The following is a 23670-nucleotide window of genomic DNA, read 5'->3' on the forward strand; positions in this document are numbered from 1 at the left end:
TTTTGTTTCATAAAGATTAACTTCTAATTGATATCCACTTCCAAGAAGTTCTGTGTATAATTTTTAATTCTTTTTTTTTTTTTTTGGTGCCGTGACTCGGATATCGGTATATAATTTTTAAATTGTGTGTGTTTGCAATGAGATATTTTAACAGTTCAATAAATCAGAGCAAGTATTTCCATCTTTGAATTAAATACAGGGGGACCTTTTTGTGGCATACACTCAGCATGAGTATATGTTTCTTTTCCTTGTTTCTTGATTTTTATCTTTCACTGAATTTAGAATATTTACTGTTAAAGCAACAGGCTGCCTCTTAATGGAGCTAATTTTCTCATATCTAATTCAAAAAGTTTATTGGTCATATGAAGGAAGAAGTCGATTTTGTTGTATCTCGTCAAACATTTCAAAGAAAGCTGTAAGCAATTATAGTATGTTAAGAGCATTGTTGTTTTAAAAAAGGAATATCCTCAGATAAATTTGTTATGGTGTCTTGGATCCAATAGCTACATAAACTAATCTAAAAAATTAGTCCTTTTTTTCCCTTGGATGTAGACTTAACAAAATGGTAAATTATTTAATATAACTTTTTGATCATGTAGTTTAAGATAGGATTGGTTTTACTGCATTATTTGATGCTATAATAATATGTAGTGTAGTGTTATAGGAGGTAGAAAAATGTTAAAATAACAATATCTTCAACACATCCATTTTATGCTGAAGAAGATTCAACCCTTCAACAAATATTTATTGTATGCAATATTGTTGAGGACATAGTGTAGGGGCATATGCAAGGAATCTGAAATTTGTCATTTGATTGGTGAGATCTAATAACACCTGCTGAACCTGTGATGTTTTCTCTACTTTTGTGATTGTCCCTGGAGTGAGAGAGACATGGCACCAAGGTCATTACCAAGAAGGCACAGCCTTGATAAACGTTTGAACTTGAAACTTTTTTTGTAGAAAAAGGTATCCTATTTCAGATTTTTTATATCTTAAGTGACTAATTTTTCCAAAGCATGATTTATTGCTGGTACTTATACAAAGACAGTGATTTAGAAAGCTAACATTTGTTAGCCTCAAAATCTTCCATTTTGCGTCTTTTAAGTCCTTTAGGGTTGTGCGCTTTTTGAACATTCCATGTTCCCATTTTTGGTTACAGCGTACTCCATGGTGAATCTGGTTTTATAAGGATTATTTTCGCAGGGATATGGAAAAGGATCAAGATTGCCATCATTCTGTAATTTGGACGGTATGTTCTTGCTTTGTAGAGCTGTGATAGTACAAATGCGGGTCTAAGTTGCTTTTAGGTGGTGTAAACTATAATGGAATTTTTTGCTCTTGACCTCATTAATCATTTCTGTTTTGTGTCATTGTCCCTTGACTCTCTTTGCACCTTTCTGTGCTTTAATTTCCTCATTTGTGAAATGAGGATAATTATTTACATTTTTATATAAATATGAATATATTTAAAACACTTAATGCTTGGTACAAAGTGAATACTCAATGATTAGCTGTTATTATTTCTATTAATATTACATCTTATTTTTAAACACTTTAGGTTTCAAGTTTATTTTAAGGCATGCACGTGCATTTTAGCTCAATATGGGTGTATATCACTTGATAAAATTCAGCCAGTAGAGATTTTTGTATTAAATGTTTCTTGATTGCTTGGATGACTGAGAAAAAACGCTCTAGAGTTGTTAATAGTTTATCTCCTTCTCTAAGGAGTCTTATGTATTTGCTATTTCTAACCATTAAAGCAGCAGTTGTACAAGTAGGTTCCTTGGATCTCCAGGAAGTCATCTATCTAGCAGGGCCTCTAGATTGTAATGACGTATTTAAAATGCTGGATGTATGTTGTATGTATGCATGGTTTTTCTATGGTACAGGACCATAGCTTTCATTGGTGACTCAGGGATCCATGAAACAAAAGCTACAGAACACTACTCTAATGTTACCTTGGTTGGTCACAAACCTGCCAAAGCATAATAAGTGACTAGGCCATTTTATAGTCAGTAAGCTGTTTATTTTATATTGAAATATAAATGAAGTAGGTATTATTTTGAATATTTTTATATTTTCTCTCAAACATAGAACTGTACCTACTTATAAAAACTTGCTTTTCTAAGCTCTTTCTTTTTTTTGTTTATTTATTTACTTATCGTAAGAGACAGGATCTTGCTCTGTCACCCAGGTGGGAGTGTAGTGATGTGATCATAGCTCACTGTAACCTTGAATTCCTGGGCTCAAGTTATCCCTCTGCCTTATCCTCTTAGTAGCTGGGACTACAGGCGTGAGCCACCATGCCCAGATACTAACAATTTTTTAAAAAATTAGCGGGGGTTGGTCTCAAAATCCTGGCCTCCAGAGATCCTCTTGCCTCAGCCTCCCAAAGTGCTCAGATGACAAGCATGAGCCACCCTGCCTGGCCTTCATTTCTTTTTAATAGTACACAGGTCTATAAAATGTAGTTTTATTTAAAAAAAATTAAAACCACATTTGAATTCAGTATGTTAAGAGTTTTAGTTTTAATAACTTTATTCCTTCTGTTAATGTAATTTTGCTGTTTTTTAATAACTTCATTCCTTTTGTTAATGTAATTTTGCTGGTTTTTGAGAGGCCCCCTTAGAGCCCATTTTTCTAAGGTCTGAATTCTACGTGTTTGGGTATCTTTTGGGGAGATTGAATTAGAGCAGACTGGTAATCAGTTATACAGTACTTCCCCTTAATTAAAATAATCTACATATCATTATCATTTTATGAACTCAATTAATTTGCTTCTAGTTGAGTATTCTGATTTGAGAGAATAAGTTTTATTTTTAGTGGCTGTTTTGGGTTAGCCCTTCTTCCACCTTTGCTTTTCTCTGTGAAATTCTGAACAATCTATTTCTCTGTTAAGTGCATTCATGGGGATTTCTATCATCTATTACTCTTATCTCTGTGGAAATGCCTCGTGTGTTTCATGTTTTTCCCCACTTGGGTCTTCAGTTTAGTATTTTTATGTACTATTTATTGGTAACTATATAGATAATTTCTATTTTTTTCCTTTGGCATTCCTGCTTTTATTCAAATTTAGACTTCTTTATAACTGCCAATTCTAGACAAAAGTCTTCATTCATCCATTCAACAGATATTTTTGGTGCTAGACACTGTGCTAGAATAAGACTAGACTCCTGTCCTGTGGGCAGCCATTATGTGAATAAATAATTGCTACAGTAAGTGTTCTAATGCAGGTATGTACAAAGAGGAAAAAATAGAGTGTATGCTTTGCCTGAAAGAACTGGGAAAGGCTTCATAAGTGGAGATAATACTTGAGCTGGACCTTGAAGTATGTAAATAAGTGCATGAGTAGGAGGAGGAGAGAAGGCGAAGATAAAATTTCTTTTTCTAGCCTTCAGGTATCCTATTCTTCTTTACTTTGCATTTTCCTACCTATCCCACTTTGTCATATCTATCTAAAAGTCTGTTAAATAGTCCTGGTTAGATCAAAGTGGAAAAGCTCAGTTGTGGACTTCATAGTCTAGTAGTTTAGAGATGAAAAAAGTTTGGATTGGTACGGTGGGAGTGGAAAAAAGAGGTTGTGTTCTACAGATGATAGAGGTAATTTTGACAGCTTTTGGTGTTGAATAGGCTGTGGGGAAATTGGAAGAGTGAGAAGTCTAGAGTGGTTTCCAGGCTTCTTTTGCCTTGAGCATCAGAATGGACAGTGAGACCATTACTGAGGTAGCAAATGTTGGAGGAAATGGGCAGGGTTAGAGCTGATACAGAAACACAGTGACTTTTTTGCTTTCATTTTTGATTATCTTTGATCCCTTTGTAGCAGTTCATTAATTCAGTAAATTAATACTTGTGCCTACTTTTTGCAGGTCCTCTTTTAGGCTTGGGATACTTTAGTGAGCAAAAGCTCAGCCCTTGTGGTGCTTTCATTTTATTTAATAGTAAAAGGAGACAGCAACAAACAATAAACATAAGTAAATTATATTGCTGGCTAGAAAGTGATACATTTTCTGGGAAACAAGTGAGAAGTGGGATCAGGAGTATTAGCTTGAGAGGGGGGCTTGGAATTTAAAATAGTTTGGTCAGGATGAGACCTCATTGAGAAGCGGAATTTGAATAATCTCGAAGGAGACAAAAGAGTTAGCCATGTGGAGTTGGTTAGCCAACCAGGTGTTTTCAAGGCAGAGAGAGAACTGTAGTTCCTAACGCCCTAAGGTTGAGCAAGGAGGTTGGTGTGGGTGGAGTAGAGATGAGCAGGGGAGGCGTAGCAGGCTATTAGGCAGAGAGGAAGGGGGTTGACAGTGGCAGATCATATAGGGATTTGTAAAGCGTGGTGAGGATTTGGATTTTACTGTTAGTGAAATGGGAAGTTGCTGGAGAGTTCTGAGCAGAATAGTGATATAATCTGATTTACATTTTAAAGGCTCACCGACTGGTAGGTTGAGAAGAGACCATGGGAGTCGAGTGGAAGCAGGAGACTGTTACAGTAATCCAGAGGACAGGTGACAAAGGCTTGGATCAGAGTGGTAGCAATGACAAAGGTCTAGTCTCTCACCTGATGTCCAGTCCCATATCTTTAGTTGTCTTAACAGGCAGGCCACTTGGATTTCTTGTCACCTGAAACCCAGAAGATAGAAAATCAAATTCATTTCTCTATTCTTTATTCTCCCTATATCCATATTTCTGTCAGTGATACAGGATTCTTCTTTTGTCTTCAGATGTCTTCTATTGTCTTCTATTATAATTCTTAGCCTTCTCTTGTTCTCACATTCAGTCAATTGCCTCATTTGGTCATTTCTGTAGCAGAAATCATACATACACGTTTCTGGATACCACTTAATCCAAAGGAGTCCTCTGCAAACACTACCTATCATCTCCAGCCCTCTTCCAGTGCCATCTGCTGGAATCCCTTACCTTTTTTCCTCTGCGAGGGATTTGTCTTTTATAGTCATAATCATCCTTCCCTTTACTGATCTAGCCTTTGTTCATTCTTTCTTAATGTAGACTTGTGTGGCGGTTAAGTTTATATTACTCATTTTGTCCCGTAATTAAACCTTGTGAGCAGGGGATTATGTCTCATGCTTATCTCCATGGTGCCCAGTGTAGCATTGAGCACATCAATGGTACAGGATTGAGCACAGAATGGTTGGGTTTGCTAAAGCAAATGTGTTGAAATTATTTCTTTCTTTCTAAGAATTACTGATACTCTAAAGACACTTTTTAGAATGGTTCTTAAGTGACATAGCTTGTTAGTGACTTACAGGATGGCTCTTCTCCCTTCAAACATTTTCCCTTCAGAGTATTTTTCCTGCGACGTTTGAGGTGTAGCATTGAATATTAAATCCCTCTGTTCCTCACTTTGTTTTTTGTTCATTATATTTTTATTTTGGCACAGATGATTTTTTTACTTTCTCTTGACTAATCAGATTAGTTTGGTACTATATTCAGTGACACTTGGTTAACCACTGTACAAATTATCATTAGATGTAGTCTCCAGATAAAGTAGCAGCTGAGATAATTGGTGGTGGCCTGCCTTATTTACTTTCAATCTTGAATTTGGTAACATATATCAACACACATCTTAGAATATATTCGTTTGTATTTGAATGAAAACACGTAGCTATGGAAATTCTCCTTGAAGATGCTAAATTGCCAGTCGTTTTGAAAATTGAGCTGATATTGTAGAATTTATAATCTGCTTTGTATAGTACTGTCCTACAAGTGTAGTATTATAAATGAAGCTTAAATAACGGTAATGTTTTCTTTTTCTTTCTTCCTTTTTTTTTTTTTTGTTTAAGAGATAAGGTCTTGCTCTATTGCCTTTGTTGAAGTATAGTCGCATGATCATAGCTCACTACAGCCTTGAACTCCTAGGCTCAAGCCATCCTTCTGCCTCAGCCTCCCAAGTAGCTGAGACTAGAGGTATGACTAGTCAATGCACTCAGCTAATTTTTTTTTAAGAAATGGGGTGGGTCTCACTATGTAGCCTAGGCTGGTCTCAAACTCCTGTCCGCAAGCAGTCCTCCTGCCTCAGTCTTTTGAGTCAGTGGGATTACAGGCATGAGCCACTGCGCCAGGCAGTATTTTCATTTTTAAGTTGAATTTTTGGGTGCTTATGGGAAACATTAATTTGGTGCATTTCCCTTATTTGCTGGGAATGCCATATCAGGTATATGATTTTGAGAGCTTTGAATTAAACCTTCTGTATGTGCATGTGCTTGTTAGCATTCAAGGTACAGCTGCTTCATCAAATTTTTTCTTTTATCGCTGGTTTTAAACATGAATTACACTGTTTCCTAAATTATTACCAGATGCATATTACTAATTGCCATGCAGTGTGACTCTGAAATTTTATTTACCTTATCTATCATAATTGTAATTATTTTGTATCACTTCAATGTATTTCTAAAACTTTTTGATCTCAGGGCCCCTTTATACATTACATGTTAATATAACATATTTTTCTTAATCTATTTTCTGAAAAAAAAGTTAGTGGGAAGAGTAGCATTTTGCAAATCTCATTAATGTCTGGCTTAAAAGACAAGCTGGATTTTCATCTCCACTTCTGTATTCAATCTATAAGGATATGTTGTTTTGGTTGAAATATCTGAAGAAAATCTACCTCTTAAAAATACATACTTGGAAAAGGGAAGAGTAATTATCAGCATTTTCAGATAATTATAGATATTCTTCTTTTGCTACTTACTATACCTAAACTTTATAAGTGGTAGTTTTTTTTTTTTTTTTTTTGAGACAGAGTCTCGTCTCTGTTGCCCGGGCTAGAGTGAGTGCCGTGGCGTCAACCTAGCTCACAGCAACCTCAAACTCCTGGGCTCAAGCGATCCTACCGTCTCAGCCTCCCGAGTAGCTGGGACTACAGGCATGCGCCACCATGCCCGGCTAATTTTTTCTATATATATGTTTTAGTTGGCCAGATAATTTCTGTCTATTTTTAGTAGAGACGGGGTCTTGCTCTTGCTCAGGCTGGTCTCGAACTCCTGACCTTGAGCGATCCACCCACCTCGGCCTCCCAGAGTGCTAGGATTACAGGCGTGAGCCACCGCGCCCGGCCTTATAAGTGGTAGTTTCTTAAAGCTCATTTGCAATATGGAATCAGAAACCCTATTAGCAAACTTTTTATACTCTGTTACATTAAAATGTACTGGTCTGTCTTGTACTTGGAGTGAATCTTTTACCCGTGCATGATTTTGTGACATCATACATCCATCATCTGGAGACTGTTGGTTCACTGAGTTACACAGTTCTTTCAAATATTGCCCCATTTCATTATATAGTATCAAAAATTTACATTCATTGGTATCACCACTGATTTTTAAGTATTAGGGAGCTGTCAAGCTTTTGGTGGTGGGTACAAGGTTTTCAAACTTTAAATTTTCGTTTGAAAAGTTGAATTTTACTGATGGCAGCAAACACTAGTAGTTGTTTTCTTTGAAAGGATGGACTCTTTCATTCATTTTTGAGAGAACTATCTGTCAGATACCCGAGTCTGAATAGGCATCATTTGTCTGTGTTCTTTCAGTAACAGTGATCTTCCATGAAAAAAGTATCTAGCTCAGCTCTCAACCCTTGGTGTTTTTTTTAAAGAGTCAGTCACCTTATGTTGGTATCCAGCAGAAGCACTTCATGTGCATTCCCATTTGATGTTACACAATGTTAAAGGATGAGTATTCAAGGGTTGAGTTTTTTTTTTTTTTTAAGAGGAGAGGTCTCGCTCTGTCAACCAGGCTGGAGTGCAGTAGCACAATCATAGCTCACCGCAGCTTTGAACTTATGGGCTCAAACGATCCTCCTGCCTCAGCCTCCCAACTAGCCAGGACTATAGGCACATGCCACAACTCCTGGTTAATCTTTCAATTTTTTGTAGAGATGAGATCTTGCTATATTGTCCAGGCTGGTCTTGAACTCCCGGGCTCAAGTGGTCCTCTCACCACGGCCTCCCAAATTCCTGGGATTACAGATGTGAGCCACCATGCCTGGCCAAGCGTTGAAATTTAATAAAACAATTTGTACTGTTTATCAGGAACATTCTAAAATAAAACAGGCTTTTTTTTTTTTATTGCAAGTGTGAGGTGGAGAAGAATCCAGTGGTACAGTTTAGTACCACCGCCTTGATTTGTGGTAGTATCAGCAGCTTCATCCACCATTGCTTTTGCTACATCAGCAAACATCAACACTGTGAAAAAAGCAATTAAATATTTTAACGAACATAGCTTTGACTTTGTAGACCTTCAGATGATCTTGAGGATCCCCCAGGGATTGATAGTTCATGCTCTGAGGAATGCTGATTTAGTGTGTTGTAATGAGATAAGATTGCAAGTTCTGTTTTAAGATAATCTAGTTATATGTTGAACCCTTTTCGTTGGTATGGCCTAATAGAGACAGACACTTTATCCCTCCACTGCTTCTCAGGGGAGCATCATTCATAGCCTTTTTCAGTGTTTATTGTTGGTATTAAGAATACAGTACAGGCCTGGTGCGGTGGCTCACGCCTGTAATCCTAGCACTCTGAGAGGCCGAGGCGGGAGGATCACTCGAGGTCAGGAGTTCGAGACCAGCCTGAGCAAGAGTGAGACCCCCCCCCCTACTAAAAATAGAAAGAAATTATCTGGCCAACTGAAAAAAAAAAATATATATATATATATATATATATATACACACACACACACACACACATAGAAAAAATTAGCTGGGCATGGTGGCACATGCCTGTAGTCACAGCTACTCGGGAGGCTGAGGCAGTAGGATCGCTTAAGCCCAGGAGTTTGAGGTCACTGTGAGCTAGGCTGACGCCACGTCACACTCTAGCCCAGGCAGAGCGAGACTCTGTCTCAAAAAAAAAAAAAAAGAATACAGTACATATTTTAAAACTGGATTTGAACCACTGCTAAGCTTTTTCCTTTAAATATGTATTTATTTCACTTCTGTTTGTGTATAACCTGCTTTGGTGAATACTACTTTATCTGATTCTCCCTACAACTCCATAAGGCAGGGACTTTGAACATCTCCATTTTGCTGATGAGAGAACAGAAGCTCTAAGAGATTGTGTGACTAGCCCTTCCCTCTGTGTTTCCTCATATTTAGAAATATATTGTTAAAACATTCTCTTTTTAGGTAGGTGACAAAAATGCTGCTGGGTCTGCCTGGGTAGATACCTGCTTACCACCTCTGGTGACTACAAGTTGTCTATTGCCACACTGCACTTCACAGGGCAGCCATCTCGAAGTTCCACCCACCTTAGGAACTACACTTGGCTTTCTCACTGTCTTGGTGAATTAATGCAAAGGCCCTGCAGGAGTTTTTTGCTTACTCCTTAGAGTAACAGCCTTGCCACAGGACAATGAGGGAATTTTTTATTAAGGCATATAAATATACGTTTATATCTTTATTAAGCAATGGTTTTATTTATTACTAAGCAATAGCTTTATTATTAAGCAAACACATACTAGTTTCTGACAGTCTTATACTTGTGAGGAAGAACAAATGGAAATAAATATATATGACTTCAGTGTTTTATACATTTTCTGAACTGCCACCAAGGTTTATGGCTGGCTGCAGAGGTTCAGTTTTGCATTTTACTGCCAATTGCCTGACCCATGTCAACTCTCTGAAAATTAAACCTGTTAGCAGAAGTGTTCCTTTATTCAGTGGCTGGAAAGAGAGTAAAAAGAATGTACTCTTCATATTCAAGTATGTATGCATAAATATGTGGTAGCTTTAATAATCTGAGCAGAAGGGTGAGGAAGATTAAATGAATAAAATTGCAGAGCAGGATAATATTAAGGTTTAGAATCACAGATTCATTAAAACTTATGATTAAGTCCTCAGTGTTTTTATAATGAAATATTTCAAGCCTAGAGAAAAGTGTAGGGAATAGTATAACCTGGGTGCGGCAGTTATATTTCATAAATGTTGACATTTGCCATATTTTTTGAAAGCTATAAAACATTTAAGATATGGTTGACATTTCCAGAGGTAACTATTGTCCTGGAGTTGGCATGTATTATTGTGATTCACTGTGAGTAGTCTGCAAGTTGCCTACAACAAAATCTGTATAGTTTAACTAGAGAAAACCAACGTTAATTTGGAGATGTGTTAGGCAATATGTTCCAAATTTCTAGCAATTATCGAAGGTCAGTGTTTACATTGAGTAGAGATATTTCATTGTAAAGTATATCTTGACAAGCCTTTTTGTTTCTTCTGTCTCTTTTAGTACATGAATTTTTAAAAATTGCCTGCTATTTTAACATTAAATTAGGTGATCAAAAGTAATTATTAATGAGATTTAAAAATTCAGCCCCATGGTTTCTAGTGAAATATCAGTAGAGTATACGAAAGAAAGAAGATGTGTAAATTCTGTTTTAGCCTTGTCACCCATGTATTTTTTTATTTCAGTAATGAGGTCTCTGCTGCTTCATCTGCATTGTAACAATCACACTGACAATGTTTTGAATGTGAATTATATAGTATTTAGAGTATTCTTCCTCAGAAGATTAATCTATAATTTATGCAAACAATATTGACTCATTTGTTTTTCCTTCACTTTTAGTCATTGCTATGAATTTATTAATGTCACCTAAACTTTTAATTCTAGTACTCATGAATTCCACTTAAATTTTATGGCCTAAAATGAATTTCAGTTTGGGTTGTGATTTCTATTAAACATATGACTTTATTTTGGACCTCTGTTTTCTGTATATCCTTCTTATGATTTTTATGGAGAATGTCAGAAAGCATCATCAGGTTTGTACTTTTATTGTGTGTTGTATTTGCCTATTTCTAAAGTTCAGTGATGCTCAACTGTGATCAAACTTGTCTATTTACTGTTTGGTAAAACAGTAGGGAAGAACTTAGGAAGTTTATGTTGTACCTGGAGAGAATGACAGTCTGTACAAACATGTTTCTGTTTTTCCCTTTTGATTTTCTGTAGCTTCCAGTTCATAAAATTGGTTCTTTGTTTTGATTCAGATATACTGAAGACCTTAGAAAGAACTTGGTTTCTTTGTAAACCAAACCCAGCATAGTAAAATCAATTTAAAAATGTATATTACTTAGTAGAGGTATTACCTAAGTCATTGAAACCATTTTAAATTAAAAATATTTTAATTTTTTGCTGGGGCTGGTGGCTCATGCCTGTAATTCCAGCTATTTGGGAGGGTGAGGTGGGAGGATTGCTTGAGGCCAGGAGTTTGAGAATAGTCTGGGCAATATAGCAAGACCCTGTCTCTTAAAAAAAAAAAAAAAATTAACTGGGTACAGTGGTATGCACCTGGAGTCCCAGCTACTTAGGAGGCTAAGATAGGAGGATCCCTTTAGCCTAGGAATTCAAAGCTGCAGTGAGCTATAATGACACCACTGCACAGAGTGACAGAGACCCTGTCTCTTTAAAAATATATATATATTTATATATATAACATATATATTGGTTTTTTTTTAAGCCACAGATGTGGTAGGCAGAAAAAAATATTTTTTAAATCTTATTTTCTTTGGCTCTTTCAATTAACATTATTGCTGTTATTTTATTTTAAACCTCATTCAAGGTTTTTGTTGCGCATAGGCATGGTTTCTTCTCTAGTTTTTTGAGCATAATTGTACTTTTATATCAAAATTTAAAATGGAAAATATGCCATGTAGCTGATTTTTCTTTCTCTGCAACATAGCCTTATGTTATAGAAACAGAAGACAGGTTATTTGGTTACCTTTATATTTTTACCACTTAGAAGTATAGTTTGTTGAAAGTGATAGCACTAGTATGGTAATTCCCTTGGGAAAAAAGAATATAAGACTGTAAAATTGGTTTATTACTTTACTTTAAAAAGCAATACATACTTTTTATTAAAAAAAAAAAAACTTGCATAGAGTATGGGTGGCTTTCAAGTAAAAAGTAGCTGCCCCTTCTCCCGTAGCGCCACTGGTACCCAGTGCTGGTGAAAAGGTTATGCAACAAAAAGTTGCATCACAACAGAATAGGAGGGGTTACCAAAATGAATTTGAAGCCTACACTTTAACCATATTCTTTATTACATTGGCTGTGATACAAAATACCTTGCATTATTTTATATTCTCTTGAAGATTTGGTTTAGAAGAATTGAGGGAATTTTTTTATTAAGGCATATAAGTGACATTTACATCCTTATTAAGCAATGATATTATTTATGATTAAGCAATAGTTTTATTACTAAGTGCACAGAAATAGGTAACCTCTTGGGCACTTATTTTGTTTGCTGTGGTGAGCACTTACACAGAATGTGGATGCAAAATCAATTTGGGGGGTAGCAGGTAACATTAAAAAAAGAAATAGTATGGAGAATATTTAAGTTTTTGTTTTGGAACACTTCAAATGTACACTGAAGTAGAATAATATAACAGATACTGTGTACCCTCATCCAGCTTTAGGAATTTATGGAAGGTTCTTAAATGTGCTCTCAGTGACAAAGAGCAAATTACTTTTGTAAAAGTAGGTAATTTTACTTATATATATTTACATTCCTCCCCAATCATTGTCCTGGTAAGATTTATCTCCTAAGGTTTTATGAGGCTGTATATCGACTTTGATAAAGTCAAAATATATCAAAGTGATACATAGTTTCTTCACTTATTATAAACCTCACTTCCTTCATGAATTCCCTGTTTGGTTTGCCCTGCAGTAACAAAAATGATCTGTCCCCTCATTATCTGCCAATCATGAACATTATTTTCAGCCTGCCACTTTCTAGATGAATACGTATATATTATCTGGTGCATTGGGCATCTTCTGGCAACGTCTGGAAACATCTTTGTGACAACTGGATGCGTACTCCGGTGTCTAGCAATCAGGTATGCTGCCAAACGTCCTGCCATGCACAGTGTAGCCCCACAGCAAGGAATCATCCAGCCCAAAATGTCAGGTAGAGAAACCCTGGTCTAGTGTAAGTGAAGCTATTATTTTTAGTGAACAGGTTATTTGGTGTAACTACTGATGATATTAAAGTTATAAAATGGATGGTTTTTTGAAGGTGCCAGCAGGAGGGACCAGAACCTTGTTCACCTTCCCAGCAGTTGTTTTTGTTGGTCTTCTCCTCCTCCGCACACCTTCCTTCTTCCTTTTTTCCTCACTTTTCTTATATCAGAGGAAATTTGTGTGCTTTTCAGAGATTACTCTTGAGGTTTTATCTTTATACTGATTTTTAAAAAATCTCATAAACACCGTATTTCTTCACTTGCCATTTTTTGTCAGTTTACTTCTTTTTTATTGTTATTTTTAAAAAATAATTGTTTTTATGAAATAAAAACATGACAAGTTAAGTTCAATAACAAATTTTTAAGACTAGACATTCTTTTTCAGGGAAGGATGGCATATATTTTAAGAATCAAAAGAACTTCTATTTCAGCAAAGACTTAGGTGATTAAAATGTTCAATACAGTGAACACTTACTTCTTTAAAACAATTTGGGATGTTTAACATGATCACAGAAGCAAAATTTTCTGATTCTGTAGCAGCCTGACTAAAGAAAATTCTTAGAGCAATACATATGGTGTTTTAAAAATGACTTTTTATTGCTCCTTAAAAAATTCTTACATTTGGAAAGACATGTCTTATCTTCTTCTGCCTTGCCTTACCAACCCACTTTAATTCAAGCTTAATTTTTTGATTTCAAGCTTGAAGTCATATAATAAAGAGAAATATGCAACAGAAAATTAAAATATGGCTGATTTCTCACCTATATATTAATAGGGAAGAATTATTCACAGGGTTTTTCATGATAAATAAAAGCTTACCAGGAAAGAGATTAAACTTTAACTCCCCCCCACCCCACCCCGTGGCTTTTTCACTTTACATTGTGGAAATTTTTTTTTTTTTTTTTTTTTTTTTTGAGACAGAGTCTCACTCTGTTGCCCAGGCTAGAGTGAGTGCCGTGGCGTCAGCCTAGCTCACAGCAACCTCAAACTCCTGAGCTCAAGGGATCCTCCTGTCTCAGCCTCCCGAGTAGCTGGGACTACAGGCATGCGCCACCATGCCCGGCTAATTTTTTCTATATATATTTTTAGCTGTCCATATAATTTCTTTCTATTTTTGGTAGAGGTGGGGTCTCGCTCTTGCTCAGGCTGGTCTCGAACTCCTGAGCTCAAACGATCCGCCCACCTCGGCCTCCCAGAGTGCTAGGATTACAGGCGTGAGCCACCGCGCCCGGCCTACATTGTGGAAATTTTAAAAGCATATAAAAAAGCAGTGAAATAGTATAGTGAAATCCCATATACCTATCATCCAACATGAAATGATCAACATATAGTCAGTCTTTTTGCAGCTATACCCCTGCCACTGCCCTTTGTGTATCTCACAGGATTATATTAAAGAAAATCCCAGACAGCATACCATTCCATCATCCTTAAATTCTTAGTACATTTTCCATATGGATTTTTTTTTTTAAAAAAAAAAGTATATAAGCACAAGACCATTATGATACCTAGAAAAGTTAACAATAATTCCAAAATGTCATGGTAGATATAGTCACTGGGAATTATTTAATACTCAAATTCCAATGCTTTCTTATTATTTTCCCCTTTAAATACATTCTGTTTTCTGGTGTGTGGTCAAGTTCTTACCAGAAGTCATTATGGTTTGCAGTTGTACAGCTTACAGCATCCACTGGAGAAGATATAGTTCATTAAGTCATTTGTATTACTGTGAAGACGTGAAGCAATCTCTTTGTGGAACTGTTTGGGGAATTTGGCTGATAAAGAAATGACAGAATAGAAAATAATTTCTAGAGCAGTACTGAGGCACTGATATCAAACTTGAGACAGTGTTGAGGGAAAAGTACTGAAGCTGTGTTCACCGATTGTCAGGTGGATTATTTTCAGATTGCATCAAGTTAAAGTTAATGGGTAGATAAGTTTAGAAAGAAAAAGAAAATCTTGTCAATCCAATATGACCAAACTCTAAGGAATAGAGAGGGCTTTTGAAATAAAAGTTAACAGTAAAATAGAAGCAGATGGTAGGAGAATTTATATGCTGAACAGAACAAAAAAATGTTTAATAGAGTAAATATGGATAGGGACTGTATTGGTATATTTCAGTATAAATGGGGACATCATAAACAGCTTATATGCAAGCCCCAATTTAAAATATGAATTTCTTACGTGGAAAATGAAAGACATCGATCAAGGATAGAGAAACTGATTTCATTTGAGTTTAAATGTAAAGTAAATCTCTTAAAAATTAGGTTAATTTATATATCTTTAAAGCAAAATGACTAGCTACACATTTTTAAATTCTAAAATAAAGCCTCATTCATTTGTGTTTCTACCAGCTATTAGAAATAGTCAGCTGTGGCCTGACCAGAGTTGAAACACTGATAGTAGCCAGTGTGCTCTGAAAGACTGCTGTGTTTGAAAAGAAATTCACCTGAAGTCTGTTGCTTATTTTTTTTAAGAACTCTATGTATGTGTGTCAGTCTGCAGATTCTTGCTTATGCAGACTGTGTCATTAGCTATTCCAGAAGAAGAAGGGGAAAAAAGCCCTACAGATACGTACTGTTTTCACTGTTTTTTTCTTCTCTCTAAAAGAGCCTTTCTTGAGAGTATTTTATGGTTGGAAGTTGTGGCATTTTCTGCTCATAGAGAAAAAAAAAGTATACTGCCCAGGGTTGTTGACAGCTTTTGTTTCTTTTATATAACTCTGCAGAACTTAATGACTTGACACATTTTCTTTACTGTGTAACTTGTTATGTGCCAAAATTAGATCATTTCTTGAGAGGAACACCTATACTTTTGAGCAAAGGAAAAGGTCTGGTTTAGAGCAGTTCTTAACCCTTTTTCTGCTGCTTCTAGATGAAAGCTGATGTTTCTTACATTCACAAGTTAGGCACAGAGTCCCGTGGGTTAGGGGGCTTGGCATAGATGCCCCAGATGCTGTCGATACTTGCCTGCGGTCACTCAGCCTTTGCCATTTCCGTGCACACTGGCCAACTTCTAAATCTCAGCACTTCTGTCTCTGCCTGAGAACTTTTTCTGCTGCCAGCTACTCCGCCTGCCTGGAGAGCAGGCTGGAAATGCCAGGATACTAATACGCTGGGAGTGGCCTTCAACCAATATCTGCCAGGAGTTGGTGGGTAAACTCCCTTAATCCTCAGGTGGGGTAACTCTGAGGTTCATGTCCTACACCATCTTCCAGAGTTCTGCAGAAGGAATAAGCAACAGTTTTCTACAGTGGTACCTGACTGGTACCAGTTATCTACAGTAGTCACTTTTATTAGCTTCTTTTACTTCTTCCTTTCTCTCTTTCCCAGTCCTCTGCCATTGTTTCCAGAGAGTCATCTCACAGATAGACTACCTGAACTTTAAAAAGTCTTGTCTCAGAGTTGCCTTCTGGAGTAATCTAAACCAAGGCAGAGATAGTAAACTATTAACTCTGTCTCTCTTTCCTTTACTCAGAAAAGTGAAGATGATGTCTTTATAAAAATAACCTTGACACCCCCCTCCCCCAACCTCTTTTCAAGATCATGGACGAAATTTGGTATTAAAATGTTTATCAAATCGCTTAATGCTGCACTTCACAACTGATCATACATACTTACGCTAGTACTTTTGTGAGAGCCCACGTGTGTTCTCTGATCCTTAACCTTCTCTCTTTGGGTGTGCGTACATCCAATTGATTTTAAACCCTAGTGTAATTCCTAGGGATACTGCGAGGAAAACATGCTTTAATAGACCCAAATATTGAATTCATTAATAACTCATTAACTTGTGTGTGTTATGTGCTGAATTGTGGCTCCCCAAATTTATATGTTGAAGCCCTAACCCCAAATACCTCAAAATGTGACTGTATTTGGAGACAGGGCCTTTAAAGTGGTGATTAAGTTAAAATGAGGCTTTTAGGGTGGGCTCTAATACAGTTTTTCTGGTGTCCTTACAAGAAGAGGGATTTTGGACACTTAGGGGGAGACCAGGGGTGCACACACATAGAAATATGACCACGTGAAGAGGCAGCAAGAGGGCATCTGCAACCAAAGGAGAGAGACCTCAGAAGAAACCAAAGCTGCCGGTGCCTTGATCTTGGACTTCTAGGCTCCAGAACTATGAGAACATACATTTCTGTTGTTTACGCCATCCAGTCTGTGGAATTTTGTTATGGCAGCCCTAGCAAACTAATGCAATGTAATTTAATACTGGTGAATTAATTTTTTGGAATGAACTAAGAGTTCTAGTTAATGGATTTGTAGAAAAATGTATTTTCTTCTTGTGCTTTGCTTTTTTGTTATTAAAATTTTTATTGAAACATAGCCTACATTTAGGAAAAGTACACAAATCATAAGTTTATAGGGTTGATGAATTTTCACAAAGTGAACACATCCATCTAACTACCACTTAGAGAATAAAAGAATATTGTCAGCTGGGCTTTGATTTTGGCATTTATGGATCCAGTATTGAATTTTCTAGACTAATCTCTTACACATCCTCAGTAACTTGTTTCCTTCCTATTGTAGATTATTGTTTGCTTTTCAGCTTTCAAGAATAAGTTTTACAAGGACACAACCAGTATTGTTTAGAAATGTTACCATTTTAGAAGTATTAAACTTCTTAAGAGCTAGATTGTTAAAACCAACCAGAGAGTTATACATCCAACATTTGTTTATTTTTCTTTTTAAAAAAAGAGACTGGGGTTATCTTTGTAAGACACATAGTCTAGTAAGCTTATCATTACATAGGCTCCAATTAATTTTTCTTTCTCCCACTTAAATCTTTTAATATTTTTTTCTGACAAGACTTAGAAGCAAATAAAGGCTTTTGTGGAAGTGAATGTCAGTTGAATCAGTGATGCAGGTAATTTATTTGCATTACTTTCCATGAGTTTTATAGTCTTGAAATGAAATTGTTTCTAACAAATGTCATTTTTTTTTTTTTTCAGACAGTGAGGTACTCTGTGCATAGAACATTTTCCCCTTGCACCTGTCTGAGTGAATTACATTCTAATGGAAAGGTTCTGTGGCTTTGAAGTAGTTACAGTTAGTTCTAGAAGCTGGAGAATATAGAAAATCTGCATGTAAGAAAGACTCAGGGCTGAAGTCAAAGAAAGGGACCAACGATGTTATCTGAGAGAACCATTATGAGATCAGTTCATGGAGAAATTGGGGAAGGCCAAGTGAAGAGAAGAGCAGGGATGAATGGATGTGATTAGCCCAGTAGACTTAGGGGAGATTGTAATGAAAGCCTGGTGAAGGCAGTAGCAGTGTGGTCAGTCATACTGGGTGGGTAGCAGAGAGAGTAGAGGCAAGTCATGGTGGTCAGTCAGAATGGTAGCAGGCGGTTGATTGGGACAGCAGCAGAAATAAGCAGCAATTTAAAGGAGAGAAAGCAGTGTTGTTTAAAGTAACATAGCTATGAAAAAGCTGCTGCCTAAAACTACATCTTTGTAGTTCTTCTGAATCTCAGTCTTTAGGATATTTGGGTCTATTAAAGTATGCTTTATGTGCAGTGTCCTTGGGAACCACAATCATTTGGCTACACAGCACCCTAAGAGAGAAAGCTGAGGATCAAAGAACACATGTGTGCTTTCACAAAAATACTAGTGTGGGTATATATGGTCAGTTGTGAAGTGTGGCATTAAGTAATTTGATAAGGATTGTAATATCAAATTTGGTCCCTGATTTTTATTTTATATTATATTTTTGGAGGGTTTTTGTGTGTGTTTGTTTGTTTGTTTTTTTGAGACAGGGTTTCTCTCTGTCACCTGGGCTAGAGTGCAGTGGCATCATCATAGGTCACTGCAACCTCAAACTCCTGGGCATAAGTGATCCTCCTGCCTCAGCCTCCTGGGTAGGTGGGTCTACAGGTGTACACCACCACTCCTAGCTAAGTTTTCTATTTTTTTGTAGAGATGGGGTCTTGCTGTTGCTCACGCTGGTCTCAAACTCCTGGCCTCAAGCAATCCTCCCGTCTTGGCCTCCCAGAGGGCTAGGATTATAGACGTGAGTCACTGTGCCCAGCTGGTCCATAATTTTTTAGAATGGTGGGGATGTATGTTAGGTTATCCCTATAAAGACATCATTTTCACATTTCTGAGTATGGGAGAGAAAGGTAGGGTTACAGTTCACTATCTCTGTCTTGGATTGGATTTCTCCAGAAGCCAACCCTGCAAGTTATGATACTATGACATTTGATTGGGACCCTGAGAGTGACTTTGCAGACCAAGATTTATATCTGTCTTATGTTTTATACATCATTGTAGGATAGTATACAGGTGCTACTTCAGCCAATAGAATCATACTGGCTAAATTTATAGAATTAGGAGAGGTGCTGTTTAGTAATTTTCTTACAGTATTAGAGGAGACTTGCTTTATGGAATAGGAAGAGTCAGGATGTGTATGTGTGTTTGGTTTTGGGATATTCGTTGAAAGAGAACTAATTTTACTAATAAAGGTAATTCTGACATTAAAGAAAGTGGCTTTGCTGCACAGATAAAAGGAGGACATACGGAGGAAGTACTTAAAGATTATCAATTCAGGGGTGGGAAACTGAATCCATTCTGCAGGTCTATTTTATTTGGCTTGCATTTGATTTGTTTTTAATGAATATTGATGCTTCTAGGCAGGACATTCATTCATTCTCCAGAAGCCAAAGTAATAACCATTATTCCTTATTTCCCACTCAGTTGCTTCACTAACTGATTTACCTGCTCCATCCCAGAAAACATTTGAGACCCCCTGATTTTAGTCCAGTTTCCTTTTTTTGAGCTAGCAGAATTATTTTGAATGATTTGAAAAATAGGACTAGAGACTAATTTCCTTACTGTATGTCTATATCCTTTCTGCCTTGGAAAGAATTAGGAAAGAAGTGAAGAGATGAGTAAAAGCCAATTTCTACCTCTTTGGACAGAGGACAGAATGTTAATGTATTCTATAGGTATTGTTTTAGGAGTCCAGACAAAACTTTAAAAGAAACAGGTTTAAGTAATGTGAGGGTCCTGCGTGACTGTTAACAGCCAACCATTCTGATATTCATCTTGTATCTCTGCAACAAATAAGAAGGATCTTTGTTGGAGCACTATAGATTTTCTTATCTGAAGTTAGGAGAAATTTAAAAATTACTGGGGTGGAAATCTTTACAATCCTGAAGGTTACTGGTCTTAGGGATGGAATCATATGTTTATTTGGTTAGGAAATTAAGAAATTGAACAGTAGAGACTAACAGGGTTTTTATATCTCCCAACTGTAAATTAGGATTAAAAGCATTGTGATTCACTATCTCAAAGGTAAGTATAGCCTATAAAAACTCATCAATTGTACACAAAATACTTTTGCAACGCTATCACTTGATCCTCAAGAATTCTGAGAGGGAGTGTACTAACATGAGGCAGGTTGAGCAGATTTAATTGACCACGTACTGTGAGATCAATATTACACCAAGCCCTAAGAACCAAATGTTTTGAAGAGATACAGTTCCTGTCTTCAGAGAGTTTCAGTCTAGAAAGCAGGTAAGAGAGGAAGGGGTTCAGTGGAATCAAAAGAGAGGAAACAGCCAAATTCTTCTGGATGAGTGAGAGAAGCTTCCCTGAGAACCTAACATTTCAGTTAAAACCTGAAGTATTAGTTAGGTGTTTATCATGAGCAAGTAAAGCATCTTGCATACTGAAATAGCATTTACAAAATTTGAGAGAGCATGATAGATCTGGAACATTGCCAAAGTATAAAGGATGAGGCATTTCCTCTTCAAATGGAAGCCTAAAAAAAAAAAAAAAATGAGACATGGGGGGCTGGAGGTATGTACCTGTAGGGGAATGAATCCAGCTGTATTGATGAAGGAGTATGGTAGTTCATGAAGGGTGTATGAATCTTGATGGAAATGCAATGGCCATGTTGAAGATTAGCAGTGGCATCACAGTCCAAGAGGTAGGGGCTACGGTGCAGAGCATCTCAGAGAGTCAGCACCGCTACTTTTTTTTTTTTTTTTTTTTTTGAGACAGAGTCTCTGTTGCCTGGGCTAGAGTGCTGTGGTGTCAGCCTAGCTCACAGCAACCTCAAACTCCTGGGCTCAAGTGATCCTCCTGCCTCAGCCTCCCAAGTAGCTGGGACTGCAGGCGCTCACCGTGACGCCTGGCTAATTTTTTCTTTCTATTTTTAGTTGCCCAGCTAATTTTTCTATTTTTAGTAGGATGGGGGTCTCCCTCTTGCTCAGGCTTGTCTCAAACTCTTGACTTCAAGTGATCCTCCTGCCTTGACCTCCCAGAGTACTAGGATTACAGGCATGAGCCACCAAGCCTGGCCAGCACTGCTACTTTAATAAAGGTTTGGAGAAAGAAGAGTAGAAGAGAAGTAATATTTAATGTCCAGGATTTGTCAGACACCATTATTTAGTTCTGGAGGTGCTCATCCTTTTGGGGGGCTTTCATGTTCTCATAAGAGATTAACCCAGTGTTATTTTGAAGTAAGTTGTCCTGTCACCCAGCTGTAAATATTTTCTTTGCATTTCTTTTTATTGCTCATACTGAAGGATGGGGAATGTGTCCAGGACAACTATTAGCTTTCTTCCTCCTAGAGGGCAAGTGCCTCATTCACTACTAGTGGCTGTTATCTAGTATTGTCTCCCATTATTTTTATTCAGATAATGAACAGGACCTCTGATGCCTTAGCACTTGAATATTTGTCATTCTAAGATTTAATTTGCTTTAAATATATTTGTGAAGGATTTCACATTTTATGTTCTTTGTTATATGCAGTTACTCTTCAGTGAAAAGAATTAGCTTTAAGTGTTTATGATTGTTTTAGATCCTTTCAGTTGTGTTAATTATTAGCCCTCATTTGCAGCCAGTTTTTAATTGGTTTGTTTGATATATTGTCTGATTGAGTATGCAAATTGTTACCTGGGTATAGTGGTGTTTTATAAATAATAAACACATTTTAATCTGCTTTGGATCTAATCAGATAATACATAATTGATACAAGTTGGTAAGAATTTTCATTTTAAAGTTCTCTGCCTTATTTTGGGAGGATACTGTAGTGCTGTATAAACTGATTAGGAAACCAGATTTATTTGAAAATCATTTGTTATATCATTTCTGTAGCACTACAAATAACTTTTGTAAACCTGATCTTGTAATATTTTTAATCATTTTTCATCTGAAAGTTTGGTGCTTATGGTTGTACTTTTTCTTTTTTTAATGGAATATTTCACACATAGTAGAGACAATAACATATGAACCTTCCTATTCCTATTACTCAGCTTCAAAAATTAACAACAAATGGCTAATTGTGTTACATTTGTACCTTCCTCTCCCACCTGCTTCATCCACTGCTGGATTATTTTAAAGCAAATCCGAGGTATATCACTTCATCTGTATATACTTTAGGATGGTTCTCAGATCCTTCTCCCTCTTTATAGATTTCACTTTTCCCTCTCATTTTAATTTTAATTTTATTTATTTTTTATTTTTATTTATTTTATTTTAGCGGCAGAATCTCACTCTTTTGCCCAGGCTGGAATGCAGTGGCCTGATCATAACTCACTGCTGCCTCAAACTCTCACGCTGAAGCGATCCTCCTGCCTCAACCTCTCAGGCTGAAGCAATCCTCCTGCCTCAATCTCCCAAGTAGTTGGGACTACAGGCATGCGCCATGCCTGACTGATTTAAAAATTTTTTTTTTTGAGGCACAGTCCCACTCTGTCACCCTGGCTAGAGTGCCATGGCATCAGCCTAGCTCACAGCAACCTCAAACTCCTGGGCTCAAGCAATCCTTCTGCCTCAGCCTCCCGAGTAGCTGGGACTACATGTATGCGCCACCATGCCCGGCTAATTTTTTCTATATATTTTTAGTTGTCCAGATCATTTCTTTCTATTTTTTAGTAGAGACGGGGTCTCGCTCTTGCTCAGGCTGGTTTCGAACTCCTGAGCTCAAACGATCCACCCACCTCGGCCTCCCAGTGTGCTAGGATTACAGGTGTGAGCCACTGCGCCCGGCCTAAAATTTTTTTGTGGAGATGGGATGTGGCTATGTTGCTCAGGCTGGTCTCCAGCTCCTGGCTTCAAGCAATCCTCCCGCCTCCACCTCCCAAAGCACTGGGATTACAAGCATGAGCCTCTGTGCCCAACCTTCCCTCCGTTAAAAAAAAAAAAAAAAATAGTATTATAAAACACTAATTAGCTCCAGAATGAAAACTGCCTATTATTTGCTCAGCTATGATATTGAATTTCTGAATTTCGTATAATTTGCTATTCATCTGTAGGTAAGTCAGATATTATTTAGTGGTTTTATAAATGAAAAACAGTATTTACATTATATTGCCTTTTATAAATATTAGAGCTTTATTGAGATATAATTCACAGCCATACAATTCACCCATTTAAAGTGTACAATCCAGTGGTTTTAGTATATTTACAGTGTTGTACTCCCATCACCACAATCATTTTAGAACATTTTTATCACCTCACAAAGGAACCCATATGTACTAGGAGTCACATGTTATTCTCACCCTAGCCTCCCAAGCTACAGGCAAACAGTAATCAACTGTCTGGCTGTATAGATTTATCGATGCTGGACAGTTCATATAAATGGAATCATACAATATTTAGTCTTTTGTGACTGACATTTTTATACTTAGCATAATGTTTCCAGGATTCATTCCTGTTGTAGTGTGTATCAGTACTTCATTCCTTTTTATTGATAAATAATATTCTATTAT

At 36.9% G+C, this 23670-nt stretch overlaps 1 protein-coding gene across 1 annotated transcript in view; it reads left to right on the forward strand.

Annotated features, from left to right (window-relative positions):
- The window catches only part of GTF2F2 (general transcription factor IIF subunit 2), a 133270-nt gene that overhangs the window by 20518 nt on the left and 89082 nt on the right, over nt 1-23670 (forward strand). The window lies entirely within an intron of this gene.

The sequence above is a fragment of the Eulemur rufifrons genome, chromosome 4 (assembly GCF_041146395.1).
Source record: "Eulemur rufifrons isolate Redbay chromosome 4, OSU_ERuf_1, whole genome shotgun sequence".
Taxonomy (NCBI): domain Eukaryota; kingdom Metazoa; phylum Chordata; class Mammalia; order Primates; family Lemuridae; genus Eulemur; species Eulemur rufifrons.